Raw genomic sequence first — 15535 nt, 5'->3', positions numbered from 1 at the left:
CAGCTCTGTGGACATATGACATAACTAGTTGGGTCCTGCACACAGTGATCTTTTTTTTCTTTTTTTTTTTATTGTTGGGGATTCATTGAGGGTACAATAAGCCAGGTTACACTGATTGCATTTGTTAGGTAAAGTCCCTCTTGCAATCATGTCTTGCCCGCACACAGTGATCTTATGTGAGGTTGTACTGAGAACATTGTCCCTCACACATCTGTGTGAGCCCAGGAAGTGTGTGTGTGTGTGTGTGTGTGTGTATGTGTGTGTTGGAGTGTGTGCATCAAATCCCAATCTGTGACTCTTCCACCCTCAGAACATGCAAGCATAATAGATGAGTAAAAGTTCATGCTTTTCCCTGGACTGTCTGCCCCCATGAATGTAGAGACCAGATGTGGCTCATTTTCTTGTGGGCCAACTGCACAGCATAGCACCTGAAATAGAGTAGGTAAGTACCCCAGAGATAATCAGAGAATGGATGGAAGGAGGCAGAGGTGCTCTGTCCTATGCGAAGATGACACTGCCCCTCTCAGAATCCTTGCCCAGGTGAACTGCATTCAGAAAGCACTCTCACCCAGGTAGCAAGGATTAGAGAGGGGGAGCCAGAACGGAAGATTCCAGTACCCTCATGTCTTGCATATGTGTTTAACAGGAAGGCCTGCTGTTCATGACCAGTTAATTTACCTAGATTTGAACTAAAGTAGAGAAGTTACTCCTATAAGTATCTGTGTGAGAGCAGGAATAAAAAGTCTCCCACTTGTGTAAGTTGAGGAGGAGTAGGTAAGAAGTCCCTTGTGTAGCCCACTTTCTTTTAGTACATGTAGGGATGATGGCTAGTCACAGTCTGTTCTCCCTGGCCTACAAGAGAACAGGCCCAAGTCTGTCTTGTACACTCTTCTGTGTCCAATGCCCAACACAGTACCCAATATACATTCTTTGTGGAAAGAATAAATGAATGAGTGGCAGAGAGCAGGGAAGCATCCAGGCAAGCAGTAAGCAGACGAAAGGTGATGTCCAGATCTTCTGTCCTTCTCCACGCAGAGGAGGCTCACCCTCTCGGAATCCTTGCCCAGGTGCATTGCATTCAGAAAGCACTCTCACCCAGGGACAAAGGATTAGAGAGGAGGAGCAGGCACCTTCCAGAAGGCTCAGGCACCTGCGCTCTGTGTGTGTCTCTGTGTATATTTAACTCTCACGGTCTCTTCCCTCCAAAGCATCGCTATTTGCATTTGGTAAGAGTTTTGCCTCTCCCCAGGGCAAACATATGTGTTCATTCTCATGCACAAGGCCACATGGACCTGCTCTCTCAGAAAATGCTTCTGATACTATGAATAGCATCTTTTTCAGATCACACTTGAGAGTCTGTATGTGCTGGATGCATGTGTTTTGGGAATAGTGAGAAGGTGCGGACAATCTATATATGTGGGCACACACATGCATGCACATGTTGGAAGATGGTACAGAAAAAGGGGGTGCTTTATTCCCTTCTGTACCCCTGCAAACAATAACCTTACTGGTTGTGTGAGTCTCATTGCCCAATGTATGTTTCCCCATTATAATATGTGACACATACTAAGCTGGGAACCAAGAGAAAGTTCATGCTCTGACAGAGGTGTAAGCCTGTCCACAGGGAATAATGAAGTTCATTCTCCCACAGGGGCCCTTCATAGAGATACCTTGGCTGTCTTATTCACCACTGTATCTCTACCACTGAGTACAGGGTTTGGCAACTTATAGAAAAGTCAAATACAATATTTGAAAGATGGTAAGAAGGTGGGAAGATGGCAGAGGTGAAGTACAGGTACTTTGATCCTTCTACATGCAGACAAGGCTCAGCCTCTTTGAATCCTTGAATAGGTGTGTTGCACAGAGACAGCACTCACACCTAGGTTCCAAGGATTTGAGAGGGGGAGCAGGCAAGAAGGCTCAGGCATCCATCATATGTGTGTGTGTGTGTGGTGTGTAGCTATAATAAAGAATATTATTTATGTGTCTATACTGATTCATTTATGACAGATTGTACAGAGAGACAGAGAACACTCTCTCCTGCATAGCTTCATGTGAAATCAAAGAAGATTCATGCTTTGGGGCATGTGTTTGTGGGTGACAGCAGTAATGAGACGTCCACTCTGTGGCCCACCCACTCTCAGGGCATGCAGGTATAATAAGGAATTCCATTTTCTCCCTCAACTCTAGCTCCATGAAGGCAAAGACCAAGCGTGTCTTGTGACCATATGCTCATTTCAACCTTAGTATCACACACAGAAGAGATGCTCAAGAAATATTTGTGGAATGGATGGAAGGAGGATACAATGGTGCTTTGTTCTGCATGAAGGCGAAGCTCTCACTCTCAGAATCCTTGCCCAGGTGCATTGCATCCAGACAGCACTCTCACCCAGGTAGCAAGGATTAGAGAGGGGGAGCAGAGCAGAAAGCCTTGTGAGGGTTTAGCAAGAGGGCTCCCTCTTCTCCACACAAGGTACTTACTTGTGATGATACAGAAGTAAAGAGAAGGCTCTCAAGCTTCACATTAAAGATGTCTAGATGAATATATATTTTGTTTGTTTTCCCAGATAACAACAAAATTGTATAAACCTATAAGGACAAAGAGACTGGGAGGAGAGAGGAGTGTTAGAGAAAGGAGAATGAATAGGAGACATCAAGGCTCATTACAACAGATCTTTTGGATATGTAATGAGAAAGCAGTATAGTTTAGCACACCTCTTCTCAAACTTTAACATGCATCAGAATCACCTGGAGAGCCTGATAATATATAGGTTACAGGGGTTTCTGATCTAGTAGGTCTACACATTGGGGCCCAAGCATTTGCATTTCTAGCAAATTCTCAGACTGTGCTGATGGTTGCAGGATGACACTGAGAGAATCACTGATGTGATAGAGAAATCATGGGCTTTGGTAGCCACGAACCCTGATTCACATCCATACTCATCCACATATTATCTCATACAATTGACCTGATTTTCCCAAGGTCATATTACACTTTTGAAAAAAATAGGGGCAATTCAAAGCCTGCCTTTTAAAAGGGGCCAAAACAAATGAACTAAGAGGACAAAGTGGAGCACAGTCCCTGGCACACAGTTATCACTATTTTTACTTCTTACCCTCATTTTTATGTATACATGTATTGGAATGAATGTGTATTTCTAAGAAGGATGGACTAACTCCTGCATGCATCTGCATGGGGAGAATGCATAGATTCATCCTCTTGAATTCCTTGTGTGTGAGTTGCTGAGTTTCCTTCAATCTCCCTAGGTCAACAAAGTCCACACCCTTTATATAAGGGATATGAAGGAAAACATCAGAAGTTTTGCTCTCTTTGTGTTTGGGGAGGAGATGAGGGGAAGAGAGGGAGGAGACAAAGAGAATGTGTATAGGTAAGTAAGTAGAAATAGGGGCATCTGCTCCTGTCTCTCCAGTCCTTGTATGAGCTGGACACCCGGTCACATGTGGGCCTCCCTCATATGCTTATTCTCCTGTCTACCTTGCTGTGTGCATGGGCATATTACTGCAGAACATTTGTGTATCTGTGAATGTGAGTGAGAGCACTAACAAGCAAATGCACCTTCTTGCAATAGCTCCACATAAGGAAATGATACCAAGGCAGCACACTGCCCTTCCTGGGAGGTCTAAGAAAGCAGGGCTATGGCAGAACTGAATCCCTTATTTATCTTGTCAGTGGGACTGTACAAACAAGGCCACATCCCTAGATACCTGTCTGTCCTGAGTGATGTGATGGGATTCTTGGGGAGAGGGAGCTAAAGAATAACTCATTCTCTAGCATCCCTAGCATGTGTGCACACCTGCAGAGTGGATACAAATCAACCTCACCTTCCTATATGTTCTGCTGGTCAGCATATTCAGGGGACTATGGATATCCTTCTGGCTCTCTACAAGAAGTAAATAAATATAAGCAGACAGGTGAGGGAGGCAACGTACAGGTGCTCTGTCCTACCTGCAGGGAAGGCTCATCCCGCTCTTAATCCTTGCCTAGGTGCATAGCATGTAGAAAGCACTAGCACCAGGTATCAAGGATTAAAGAGAAGGAGCCAATGAGAAGGCTCAGGTACCTACATCCCAAGGAAGGGATCAAAGAAAAAGCTCACTTTTTCCAGCCCCTTGAACACATGAAGGCAAGCTTAATGGGAATGGGGTTATTTTATCCTCTGGCACAACACACAGTAAACCTAGGGCCCCTGATGCTTTGCCCACTATTGGATCCCCAAATCCAAGAGACATTCAACAAGCTCCGTGAAAGGAACTAGGAAAGGAGGTAGGTAAGTGTTCTCTTCTCTGTGTGGAAGACACTGACCCTCTGTGAGTTTTTGCCCAAGTGCATCACACTGAAACAGCACTTTCAACTGGATACTAAGTATCAGAGATGGTGCCAGCCTAAGTACCCAACTCCCACATGAGAAAAAGGAAAAAGAGGGTCTGTCCTCTTTTTCTCATACCTCACATGCACTGTATCAGTAAATTCAATTGTCTCTAACTTTAAAATATATCCACATCTGACCATTTTTCACCATCTTCACCACCAACATCCCGGCCCTGCCCTCCACCCATCTCTCACCTGAATTATTTCAAAGGCTTCCTAATTGTCTTCCTTTTTCCTGAATTAGCTCACCCTATTCTCCACACATAGTCAGAATAATACTTATGAAACAAAGGCACGTAAGACCCCTGTAATCCTGATTTAGAATTGGATGTATAAGCATGGAGTCATGTTATATTTCATCTACAAACAAGACAAAACAATGACAAAACATTTTGTTGTTCTGATCATTGAAGAAGCCTAAAAACAATGACCATTCCAGAGACAAATATGATCTCTGAAGTAGTTTTAGATATTTTTCCACTCCAAATCTCATGTCAAAATGTGATCCCCAATGTTGAAGGTGGGGTCTCATGACAGGTGTTTGGGTCATGGGACAGATCCCTCATGATCAGCTTGGTGCCCTCCTGATGGTAAGGAGGGAGCTCTCACTCTTAGTTCACCCAGATATGGTTGTTTAAAAGAGTGTGCCACCCCTCCTTCTCTCTCTTGTTCCCTCTCTTACCACATGACACACCTGCTCCCTCTTCACCTTCTGCCACCAGCGGAAGCTGCCCAAAGCCTTCACCAGAAGCATATTCTGGTGCCAAGCTGCTTCTACAGTCTGCAGAATTCTGCCAAATAAAGCTCTTTTCTTTATAAATTACCCAGCCTCAAGTATTTCCTTCATAGCAATGCAAAATGTACTAATACAGTCCCCAAATACAATATCTGACTAAAACCAGGGCTTCTTGAAGACATGAAAGATTCCAGGACTGGGGAAGGAGATGTTTGAGATGAGCCTGAACATTTATCCCTGAAAACAGAGGAGCTATTGAGTAACTATCAGGGGATGTCAAAAAGACTGAGGAGCCAATTTGAAGAAGTCCCCACTGACTAGAGATGTGACATTTATACTTCACTGAGGATAAGAATTACAATGGATTGAAAGATCATACATATTTAAATCTATGAGTTTATGATAACAGTTTTTTATTAAATCATAGCTATGTACATTAATGTAATCATGGGGTACAATGTGCTGGTTTTATATGCAATTTGAAATATTTTCATAAAACTGATTAACATAGCCTTCATGGCATTTTCTTAGTTATTGTGTTAAGACATTTATATTCTACACCTAATAAATTTCACAAGTACCCTTGTAAGATGCACTGTAGGTGTGGTCCCACCAATTACCCTCCCTCCATCCATCCTCCCTCCTCTCCTCCCCTCTGATAACAGTTTTTAAAAGTCCTCTTTTAAAAGGAGTAAGCTAGCAAACCAACTTACTATTTTAAATCAAGCAGTTATCCTGTCTTTCCTATAAAAATCATACCAGTGGATAATCAAATAGTAGATATGGGGAAGTTTTTCTTTTTCTTTTCTATTTTTTTTTGTTTTTTGAAATTTGGACCAGGATGTTTATTGCAGCCCAATTCACCTTTGCAAAGACGTGGAAACAGCCCAAGTACCCATCAACCCATGAATGGATTAACAAATGGTGGTATATTTACACCACAGGATACTATGTAGCCTTAAAAAAGATGGAGACTTCACATCTTACCTGGATGGAGGTAGAACATATTCTTCTTCATAAAGTATCTCCAGAATGGAACAAAAAGTATCCAAGGTACTCAATACTACTATGAATTCAATATAGAATCACCTACACATTCATACAAATGGTAAAACATAATTACAGTCCAGAAAGTAGAAGGGAAGAGGAAAGAGAAGGAAGGGAATGGGGAGGCTAGAGGAGGGATGCCATATCACTCGACCAAGGGTGACATAGTGAGACTCTGTCTCAAAAGAAAGAAAAAAGAAAAACAAAGACAGACAGAAAGACAAATGAACAGAAAGACACACAGACAGAAAGATGAACAGATAGAACGACAGAGAGAAAGACACAAAGACAGAAAGACAAAACAACAGATGGACATAACGACAGACAGAAAAACAGACAGAAAGACAAAAAAGACACAAAGAAAGAAAGACAGACAGACAGACAAAGACAGACAGAAAGACAGAAGTAAGGGAGGGAAAGGGGAGAGGAGAGGGAGAGAGAGAGGAAAAGGAAGGAAAGGAAGGAGGGAGGGAGGAAAAGGAAAGGAAGGAAGTGAAAGAAAGGAAAAAGAAAGAAAAGAAAGACAAAGCCCCACAGACAGAAAGCCCGACAGACAGAAAGGGGGACAGACGGACAGACAGAAAGAGGGACAGGAAGACAGATGGACAGGTAGAAAGAAAAAAGAAAGACAGATGGAAAGACAGAGACAGACAGAAAGACAGGAAAAAAGGAAATTAAGAAAGAAAGACAGAAGGGCAGACAGACAGAAAGAGAGACAGACAGAGACAGACAGAAGACAGATGGAAAGACAGACGAACAGACAGAAAGACAGACAGAGGGCAGCGCCTGTGGCTCAAAGGAGTAGGACACTGGCCCCACATCCTGGGGGTGGCAGGTTCAAGCCCAGCCCTGGCCAAAAACTGCAAAAAAATAAAAGGACAGATGGAAAGACAGGCAGAAAGAAAGAAATAACAGAAGGAAGGAAGGGAAAGACAGAAAAGAAAGAACGAAAGAAGGAAGGGAGGGAGGGAGGAAGGGAAGGAAGGATGGATGGACAGACAGGACAGACGGACAGACAGATGGATAGATGGACAAACAGACAGAAGGACAGATGGACGGACAGACGGGCAGATGGACAGACAGAAGGACAGACAGACAGAAGGACAGATGGACGGACAGATGGATGGATGGACAGACAGAAAAAAGGACAGACGGACAGACAGACAGGACAGATGGACGGACAGATGGGTGGATGGACAAACAGAAAGAACAGACAGAAGGACAGCTGGACAGACAGTAGGACAGATGGATGGATGGACAGACAGAAGGACAGGCAGACAGACAAAAGGACAGATGGACAGACAGAAAGGACAGACAGACAGAAGAACAGATAGATGGATGGATGGACAGGCAGACAGAAGGACAGCTGGACGGACAGATGGATGGATGGACAGACAGAAGGACAGACGGACAGACAGATGGAAAGACAGACAGAAGGACAGATGGATGGACAGACAAAAAGAAAGAAGGACAGACAGATAGACAGAAGGACAGATGGACAAATGAATGAATGGACAGACAGAAAGAAGGAACGAAAAAGAGAAAGAAGGAACCAAAGACAGACAAACAGAAAGACTAACAGACAAACAAAGACTGACAGACATAGTAGGGCTGAGTACATTGGATACTTTTTCTTCCATTCTTAAGGTGCCCCATGATCGCATTAATGTACACAGCTATGATTTAATAATAAAAAAAAATAAAAATTAAAAAAAAGAACAAAAACGAAGACTGACAAGACAGACAAACCGAAAGACTGACAGAAACAGAAAGGCAGACAGAAATACAAAGAGAAACACAGAAAGACAGAAAGAGAGAGAGAGAAAGAAAGAGACACAAAGACAGCCCCACAGACAGAAAGCCCGACAGACAGAGAGAAAGAGGGACAGACAGAAAGAGGAACATATGGACAGACAGAAAAAGGGACAGGAAGACAGACAAAAGGACAAGAAGACAGACAGATGCACAGGAAGAAAGGAAAAAGAAAGAGACAGAAAGACACACAGACAGAAAGACAAAAAAGACACAGAGAAACAGACAGACAGACAAAGACAGAAGCAAGGGAGGGAGAGGGAGAGAAGAGAGGAGAGGAAGAGAGAGAGGAAAAGGAAGGAAGGAAGGAAGAAAGGGAGGGAGGGAGGGAAAGGAAAGGAAGGAAGGGAAAGAAAGGAAAAAGAAAAGAAAGACAAAGCCCCACAGACAGAAAGCCCGACAGACAGACAGAAAGGGGGACAGACAGACAGAAAGAGGGACAGGAAGACAGTCGGACAGGAAGACAGACAGAAAGAAAAAAGATAGACAGATGGAAAGACAGAGACAGAAAGACAGGAAAAAAAGGAAATTAAGAAAGACAGAGGGCAGCCAGACAGAAAGAGAGACAGACAGACAGAAACATAGAAAGACAGATGGAAAGACAGACGAACAGACAGAAAGACGGACAGACAGAGGGCGGCACCTGTGGCTCAAAGGAGTAGGGCGCTGGCCCCACATACTGGGGGTAGCAGGTTCAAGCCCAGCCCTGGCCAAAAACTGCAAAAAAAAAAGGACAGACGGAAAGACAGACAGAAGGAAAAAAAGACACAAAGAAAGAAATAACAGAAGGAAGGAAGGGAAAGACAGAAAAGAAAGAATGAAAGAAGGAAGGAAGGGAGGGAGGGAGGAAGGGAGGGAAGGATGGACAGACAGACAGACAGAAAGGACAGACGGACAGACAGAAGGACAAACGGATGAATGGACAGACAGAAAGGACAGATGGACGGACAGACGGGCAGATGGACATACAGAAAGGACAGACAGGACAGATGGGTGGACAGATGGACGGACAGATGGAAAGACAGAAGTACAGATGGATGGACAGATGGACAGACAGAAAGAAAGGACTGATGGGCAGACAGACGGATGGACAAACAGAAAGACTGACAGATAAACAGAAAGGCAGACAGAAATACAAAGAGAAAGACAGACAGACAGAAAGAGAGAGAGAGAGAAAGAAAGAGACACAAAGACAGCCCCACAGACAGAAAGCCCAACAGACAGAGAGAAAGAGGGACAGACAGAAAGAGGAACAGATGGACAGACAGAAAGAGGGACAGGAAAACAGACAAATGGACAAGAAGACAGACGCACAGGAAGAAAGAAAAAAAGAGACAGAGAAACAGACAGAAAGAAAGACAGGAAAAAAAAGGAAATTAAGAAAGACAGAAGGGCAGACAGACAGAAAGAGAGACAGACAGAAACAGAAAGACAGATGGAAAGACAGACGGACAGACAGAAAGAACAACAGACATAGGAAAAGACAGACAGAACGACAGACAGATGGAAAGACAGACATAAAGACAGAACAAAGGACATGAAGAAAGAAAGAACAGAAGGAAGGAAGGAAGGAAGGGAAAGACAGAAAAGCAAGAAAGAAGGAAGAGAGGGAAGGAAGGAAGGACAGACAGACAGATGGATGGGTGGACAGACAGAAAGAAAGAAGGAATGAAAGAACAAAAGACAGAAAGAAGGAACTAAAGAATGAAAGACAGAAAGAAGGAATGAAAGACAAACAGAAAGACTCACAGACTGACAAACAGAAGAAAGGCAGACAGAAATAGAGAAAGAGAGGGGAGGGGAGGGGAGGGAAGGGAAGGGAAGGGAAGGGAAGAGAAGAGAAGAGAAGAGAAGAGAAGTGAAGGGAAGGGAAGCCAGCCAGGCTCGGGGCCCCCAGCACAGTGGTTACAGTGCCAGCCACATGCACCGAGGCTGGTGGGTTCGAACCCAGCCCCCGCCAGCTAAACAACAATGATAGCTGCACCAAAAAAAATAGCAGGGCATTGTTGTGGGCACCTCTAGTCCCAGCTACTTGGGAGGCTGAGGCAATAGGATCTCTTGAGCCCAGGAGTTTGAGATTGTTGTTAGCTACAATGAGGTCAGGGCACTCAACCCACGGTGAAGAAGCGAGACTCTGTCTCAAAGAAAAAAACAATCCCAACTTCAATAGTATAGAACAATGTGTCTTCCATGTCAATTCATGGTAGTGTATGAGCAGGGAGACAAGGTTGACTGTATCTTCAGGCACTCTCACTACCTGGGTAATTGGTATGCTGGGAGCATTTAGAGCATGTAAAGTTTTGGAAAATACCTTTAAGTAGCTTAATTGAAATATGTAATTCACCCTTTTCTAGTGTATAATTCTGTGTTTCTTAGTATATTCACAAAATTGTACAGCTATCATCACAATCTAATTTCAGAACTTTTCTTCTCCCCCCACCCAGAGAAAGTCAATACCTACTAGCAGTTACTTTCATCTTCTCCACCAGCATCCCCCACCTCCCCTCTACTCCTAGCATGCTTTGTTTGGCACTGTCTTGATGTTTTCTTATACATTCAATCACAGTATATGTGGACTTTTGCAACTGGCTTGTTTCGTTTATCATAATGTTTTTAAGGTTCATTCGTATTGTAACATAAATATGCACTTCATTCATTTTTAATGTAAAAAAGTATTCCATAATACGAACATAACACGTTATACCTATCCAATCACCTGTAGATCCCATTTACACTACGGAAGAAGTTCCCTTCTAGTCTTAGTTTATTTATTTATTTATTTATTAATTTATTTATTTATTTATTTTCTGAGACAGAATCTCAAGCTGTCGCCCTGGATAGAGTGCCATGGCATCACAGCTCACATCAACTTCAAACTCCCGGGCTTAAGCGATTCTCTTGCCTCAGCCTCCCAAGTAGCTAGGATCACAGGCGCCCGCCATAACGCCAGGCTATTTTTTGGTTGCAGCTGTCATTGTTGTTTAGCAGACCCAGGCAGAGTTCGAACCCACCTGCCTTGGTATGTGTGGCTGGTGCTTTAACCACTGAGCTACAGGTGCCAGGTCAACTTTCTGAAATTTCTGAGATAATTTTTTTTTTTTTAATTTTTTTGGGGAGTATTTTTTTTTATTTTTTCAGGTTCATTGAGGGTACAACGAATTAGGTTACAGTGATTTCATTTGTTAAGTAAAGTCCGTCTCATAATTGTGTCCTGTCACCAAGAGGTATGTCATACACTATAACCCCCTAGCCCCTTCCCTACCCCCCTTTCCATGCTCCCTTGTTCCTCAGCCCCCACCTTGTATTGATTTGAGTTTTTCTCTTATGAGGATATGTATTAGATGATCTACTGGCTTCATATCAGAATTGAGTACACTGGATTCTTGTTTCTCTATTCTTGTGATACCTTACTAAGAAGAATGTGTTCCAACTCTATCTAGGTTTATCTTTTTAATGGCTGACTAGTATTCCATGGTATACATATACCACAGCTTGTTAATCCATTCCTGGGTTGGTGGGCATTTAGGTTGTTTTCACATTTGGGCAATTATAAATTGAGCTGCAATAAACAGTCCAGTGCAAATTTCCTTATGATAATTTTTTTTTTCTTCTGGGTAGATGTCTAGTAATGGGATTGCAGGATCAAATGGGATGTTCTGATATAATAATGTACAATGGATAGGTGATGATATTAAGAAATTATCAGTAACTATTTTAAGAATGACAATGGTATGATAGTCTTTTTTAAAAAAAAAAATCCTTCCGGGTAGTGCCTATGGCTCAAAGGAGTAGGGCACCGGCCCCATATGCCGGAGGTGGTGGGTTCAAACCCAGCCCTGGCCAAAAACTGCAAAAAAAAAAGCAAAAAAAAAAATCCTTCCCTTTTAGAGACACATATTAATCATCAGCTTTCTCTTTCCTTCATCATATCTTACTACTTCCCACCCCTCTGCTTCTGGTACAACAGGTCTTTGTTATTCCTAGAACACACTAGGCCTTTTCTGACTGCCATATTTGATTCTGGAACTTTTCCACCAGCATCTTCACTGTGACTACCCCTGCCCACTCCTTATCTTCTTTCACTGCTTTATTATTCTCCAGCATACTTATCACCAATTGATACACTAGGTATTTTACGTACTCATTTTGATCGCTGCCTACCTCCCCAACTAGGGAAAGAATTCTTGTCTTTTGATCACTGGTGTATCCCTGATGCACAAGAGAGTACTGAACAGATAGTATTAATAGATTTTTTTTTTTTTTTTAGAGACAGTCTCACTTTATCACCCTCAGTAGAGTGTCGTGGCGTCACAGCAACCCCCAACTCCTGGACTTAGGCGATTCTCTTGCCTCAGCCTCCTGAGTAGCTGGGACTATAGGTACCCACCACAATGCCCAGCTACTTTTTGTTGCAGTTTGGCTAGGGCTGGGTTCAAACCCGCCACCCTCAGTATATGGGGCCAGCGCCCTACCCACTGAACCACAGGCACCGCCCTATTAATAGATTCTTAATAAATATGTGCTGAATGAATAAATTCACCAGATGAATCAGCTGCAAATCCTGGGTCTTGGAAGAGAATAGAGAAAGCTCATACTCTGACTCAAGAGTGTCTAAGAAGACAGACCTTCACACACCCTCTTGTACAAGTAAATGTGTATATGGGAAGGCATGGAACAGTGAGGGGATTCCTCTTCTTGACCCTGAATGTGTGAGTATATATAAATACTTGTATAAATGTTAAAGTATAGACACAATTTCCCTCATACACTAGGTTTCTGAGAATAAGCTAGAAGGCTCCCTTTCCATCACACCCCATGTATATGAGTACTGAGAAAGCTCTTAGGACCAAGTCAAAAGATTCCCTTTCTGTCTAGGCTGTGCCTGTCCCTGAGTGTGAGGGCCTGAACTCTGTACAAAGGGCCTTTCTGTCTAGGCTGTGCCCTTTCTGTCTAGGCTGTGCCTGTCCCTGAGTGTGAGGGCCTGAACTCTGTACAAACTCTGTACTAAGAGAAGTCTCCCTGTCCTGCAAGATCTGTGTATGACTGAGATGGGAGAAAGGACACAGGACAGAAGGTCATTCTCCTTCCCACTGCCTGGGTGTGCATTTTTATTTTTGTGAACCTGTGTGTATGTGTATATGCACATGCACAAGAGAGCAAGAAAAGCTGAGGCTCACCATCCTGCAAACCCTGCATGTGGGAGGGGTTTTCAGAAAGCTCACCCTCCACCATGCAAGGGATGTGAGAGAGGGAGCAGGGAAGGGCTCACTCTCTTGGCACGACATATAGGTATGTTTTAGGAAGTAAGGAGCACTACCGTGGGGGTCATACATCGGCAGCAAGGCAGCCATAGCAGAAGCACTAATGAGTAAAGCAAGAGGGACACGCATGGAAACATAACAGTCATCCAGAGAGGTAGTTGGTGGTAGTGACATATGTATATGTGTTCCCCACACAAGACATACGAAAGAGGGTCTAATCTCCCTTCAGTGCATAGATGTGCTCATACCTGTGCAGTGGAGAGGGAAGAAAAGGCTCACTCTCTTGCAAGCCTTGGGTGTGGGAGGGTAATTAAGATGTCAACGGTCCTACACTCAAGGCATGGAAGAGAGAAAGCAAGTCAGGAGGTTCACTCCGCTATATACTATGGTTGTGAGAGTGTGGGAGTATATGTGCCCTGGATGACTTGGACAGGTATATGTGTGACTGTGCCCCAGACATGCTGTAACAAGCTGGTGTGTTTGTGTACATTCACATATGTCCTTCAAAAATATTCACTATCTACAACTTACTTTTTCATTTTCCTTTCTTCTTTCTTTTCCTTTTATTCCCAACACCAGTATAGCTTTTACTATTTGCAAAGCACTGTTCTAAGTGCTTTTCACATATAACTCATTAATTCTCATAAAATGCCAATAGGGTGATGATCATTATCCTCATTTTACTGATGAAACAACACCAGATCATACATATAATGACAGATGGTAAGAAAGTTCCGAATCGGACATGTGGGCTATTAGAAAGTGGACCCAACAAAGAAGGCTCAATCTCCTATCCATGATATAAGAGAGAGACACAGAGACAGAGAAAGAGACAGAGAGGGGTGGATATACAAGAGGACATGCACTTGCTAGCCCAGACAAGCTGGATTAGGGTGAAAATAGTAGGGGAAGTAAGAAGTAAATGTGTGAAACACAGTCAGATTAGGCATGTATTTTGAAAATAGACCAAACAAGATTTGATAGTGGTTTGGATTTGGAGAGTGAAGAAAATAATACCTGCCAATGAATCCAAGGACTTTAGCCTATTTAAGTCCACTATATCCTTGGCCTGAGCAATTGAAGAATGCTGTTTACTGACTTGGAGAACACTGATGGAGGAGTAGGGGATCTGGGAGAAAGAAAACCAGGACTTTGGCTTTGGATGTGTTAAAGTTTGAGATGCTTATAAGACATCCAAGGGTAGATTCCAAAACACAATTGGATGTAGGCATCTGGAAATCGGGAGAGTCCGGGCTAGAAACATAAATATGGACATCACACAGGATGGTATATAGCCCTGAAAGACACGATGAAACAGCTAAGAACTAATGATACTACACTTGATCTTAGCCTGAAACAGGTAAGGACTAATGAGAAGTAGAAAAAAGAAGTCCAGAGACTAAGCCCTACATCTCTTTCATGTTTAAAATTCAGAGAGAAGAGGAAACAGCATCAAAAGAGACTGAGAAAGAGAGGCTTGTGAGGTAAGAAAACTACCAAGACTGCAGAAGCCTGGAAAGCAGGTAAAGAGTCTCAAGGCAGAGGAAGTAATCGAGTGTGCTGATCTGTCAAGTAAGATGACAAAATTGCCCAATGAACTGGGAGCTATGCAGGGCACTGGGGACTTTGACCAAGGTAATTTAAGTGGAGTGGTGAAGGAGAAAGTCTGACACAGAAGTGTTCAAGAAAGAGCAGTAGAAATAGAAGTAGAGACAGCATAGACTTACTCCTTCAAGGAGTTTTTATCCATAAAGAGGAACAAAGGAATTGGTAGAAACTGGAGGAGGTTTGTCGGTAGAAAAGGTAGTGCTTTTTAATTTTTTAAATTTTTTTTAGGTGGGAAATGCTGCAGCACATTTAAATATGAGTAGCAGCATTCCAATATACAGAAAACAGTTAATGCAATAAGGAAAGGGGGATCAATTGCAGGAGCAGTGTCGCGGAAGAGGTGACAGGGGCTGGGATCCAGTATACAGTGGTGGAACTGGCCTTGACTGTGTGTGCACACAGTTCTCCTATCATAAAAGAAAGGAGTTCACATCTAGGCACACATGTAGATAACTAGAAAGATGTTATGGGAGTTTTGGAAGGTCCCTTCTGATGGCTTCCATTCTCTCAGGAAGAAGGAAACAAAGTCAGCAGCTGAAAGTGAGGAGGAAGGAAGGGAGGTGACACTGAGGTTTGAGGAAAGATTATAGAATAGTCATTCAGGACAGTACTTCCCAAACATTTTCAGATAGTGAGCCCAGGCAGCTTAGGTGTGAGTTTTCTTCTAGCAAGAATCAGTTG

The 15535-nt window shown here is 43.1% G+C and overlaps 1 protein-coding gene across 1 annotated transcript in view; it reads right to left on the bottom strand.

Annotated features, from left to right (window-relative positions):
• The window catches only part of CLCN5 (chloride voltage-gated channel 5), a 205421-nt gene that overhangs the window by 87600 nt on the left and 102286 nt on the right, over positions 1-15535 (bottom strand). The gene's annotated exons all lie outside the window — the stretch shown is intronic.

The sequence above is a fragment of the Nycticebus coucang genome, chromosome X (genome assembly GCF_027406575.1).
Source record: "Nycticebus coucang isolate mNycCou1 chromosome X, mNycCou1.pri, whole genome shotgun sequence".
In the NCBI taxonomy this organism is placed as follows: domain Eukaryota; kingdom Metazoa; phylum Chordata; class Mammalia; order Primates; family Lorisidae; genus Nycticebus; species Nycticebus coucang.
Note: the sequence above shows the minus strand (reverse complement) of the source record. Positions and strands in the feature narration are given on the sequence as shown.